This window comes from Hipposideros armiger, unplaced genomic scaffold, assembly GCF_001890085.2.
Source record: "Hipposideros armiger isolate ML-2016 unplaced genomic scaffold, ASM189008v1 scaffold_986, whole genome shotgun sequence".
NCBI lineage: Eukaryota > Metazoa > Chordata > Mammalia > Chiroptera > Hipposideridae > Hipposideros > Hipposideros armiger.
This window is the reverse complement of record NW_017732336.1, coordinates 659,352-661,532: the sequence shown is the minus strand read 5'-3', so window position 1 is coordinate 661,532 and position 2,181 is coordinate 659,352. Positions and strand designations below refer to the sequence as shown.

The following is a 2,181-nucleotide window of genomic DNA, read 5'->3' as shown; positions in this document are numbered from 1 at the left end:
TAATGAGGCACTTATCTGAATTTTAACATATTTTTTCTCAAAATAAAAAATTATGCTATGGAATTACTCTTGCAAACTATTCAGTAAATGAAAATAAGGCCCTACAATAATGATACCCTCGGATTAAAACCACAAGAGAAAATACATATCTTTGAGTCCATATGGGTATCAATGAATAACTGAATGAGGAAATAAGTAAATGGAGAAGGGTCAGCCCTTCCGGAAAGCACTGACTTGGCGTCCCGCGGGGTCAGGGGCGGAGGGGCTGCGGTCAAAACCCACCCAGCAGTAGGAGAAGACTGGGCACCAGGATCCGGGAGGTGAGTCCAAACCCCCAGGCCAAAGGGGTCAGGACGCCAGCGGCCCTGGGCTAAAGGGAAAGGTCAGGAAAGCCCACCTCGCTCCGCACCGGGAGGGGCGCAGGTCGCGGCGCTTCCAGGGACTCGCACATCCGGGTACTGGCGCGCACGCGCACTCACCCGAACATGGCTGCCGTCACTGCTTGCTGGACAGAGGTGAGACCCGCCGAACCTGTCGACCTTTTGGTGTCTCAGGTCACCCCATGAGGCCGCGGGGCGTGGGGAGGGTCCGCTGGGTCCCGGTGGGTCGTAATCACGCGTTCGTGGGCGGGTTCCAGGCGGGCTGTGGGCGCGATCGGCTCACAGGGTCGGCATCGGCCAGGGCCACGGCTGCCCTTGCGTTGTGGACGCTCCTCCGCTAACGAGGACGGACCGGGCGCGTGAGGATATCCTGCGGGTGTGGACCCCCCCCCCCACGGCTGGTGTAAACGTCCTCCGGCTTCCTTTCGTACCTTCGCGCAGCTCAGCGGCTCCGCGCTCGTATCAGCCCGCCCTTCCTCAAGGACCGTTTACCCCCGCCCTTGGAATCCTGGCTGGACCACTTGGGCGACCCCAGCCTACCGTTCTTATGTTGCTTGGTGGTGAGAGGACTTCTGTCGGCGTAGTGGGTGTCTGGCCACTTGGCCGCGTTGCGTCCGGTGACCTCTGCCGTTTCCCACTGAGTCCCGCAGGTGTTGCATCACCTGTTTTTATCTCACCTAATATCTGCCAAGTCAGGTCTTGCTGCAGTTTCCTATGAGGGCCGCGTTTTTCCACCTGCTTAGTGGCCGTTTCGCTTTCCTTTTTCCTGGTTTAGTGTTTCATTTTCTTAGCTCCCCAGTAGTGCATGATAAAAGTTTGTATACACATAGAAAAGTTGAAATCCTCTTGCGACCTTAATACCGGCCCATGAACATCAGCTGTACTTGCCATATCTCATATATTTCCCTCTGTCCATCCTTTTACTTACCCATTAAGTGTTTTTTGGGGATACGTTCAAATTAAGTGGCAGTTATCACTGTGCGTCCCCCTCAGTCCCTCACTATGCTTAACATCAATTAGAGTTCAGTACTATTGCTTTTTAAATTTTTTGAGGCAACATTGACTAACACAGAAATGCACAGATCTTCATTGTGCCTCTGGATGAGTTTTGACAAATGCAACCCTAACCTTTATCAAAATTACCTTCTTCCCGGAAAGTTCCCTTATCCTTTGCCAATTAAAAAATTTGGTTGTAAAAGACTTGATCTTGTGAAAATGTTTTGAATACCAACGCTTTGTTTTTTATCTCCTGCAGCAACTAGCTTCTCTCTGTTCTATTGTTTGTTTTCTGTCCCTTACCACTCAACTTTTTATTTTGAAAAGTTGCACATCTACAGAAAAGTTGCAGGAATAGTTCAGTGAACACTTGTAAAACCATCCAGAGTCTCAAGTTAACAATTTACCACATTAGCTTTATCTTTTCTTCCTGCCTCAAACACACATACACACGTTCTCTTTTTATTTAACACACACACACACACACACACACACACACACACACACCAAGAAGCTAAAAGTTTGATTTTTCACATAATGATACTATCTTGGAAGAGCAGGGCAGGCTTCCCAAGGTGATAAAAAAAATAGCCTGAGACAGCATAAATACGCAGCTGCAGTGTTGCCATGGAGACATGGGGGGCAGTTCGAGGAATGTAATTGATAATGTTGTGAATATTTTGTAGGGTATCAGGTGGTCACATGTCTTGCATCATGGATGGGGAAGAGGCTTGATCACTGCACTGTACACCTGAAGCTGAAGTTGTATAATAGATATGTATGATATTGGGGGGAAATGGGGTGG

The 2,181-nt window shown here is 49.0% G+C and overlaps 1 protein-coding gene across 1 annotated transcript in view; it reads left to right on the top strand.

Annotated features, from left to right (window-relative positions):
• Positions 1-464: 464 nt before the first annotated feature.
• Positions 465-2,181, top strand: part of ZNF329 (zinc finger protein 329) — a 26,149-nt gene continuing 24,432 nt past the window's right edge. Inside the window, exon 1 of the mRNA XM_019631195.1 lies at positions 465-515. The gene's annotated coding sequence lies outside the window, so the exon portion shown is untranslated. The remainder of the gene's footprint in view (positions 516-2,181) is intronic.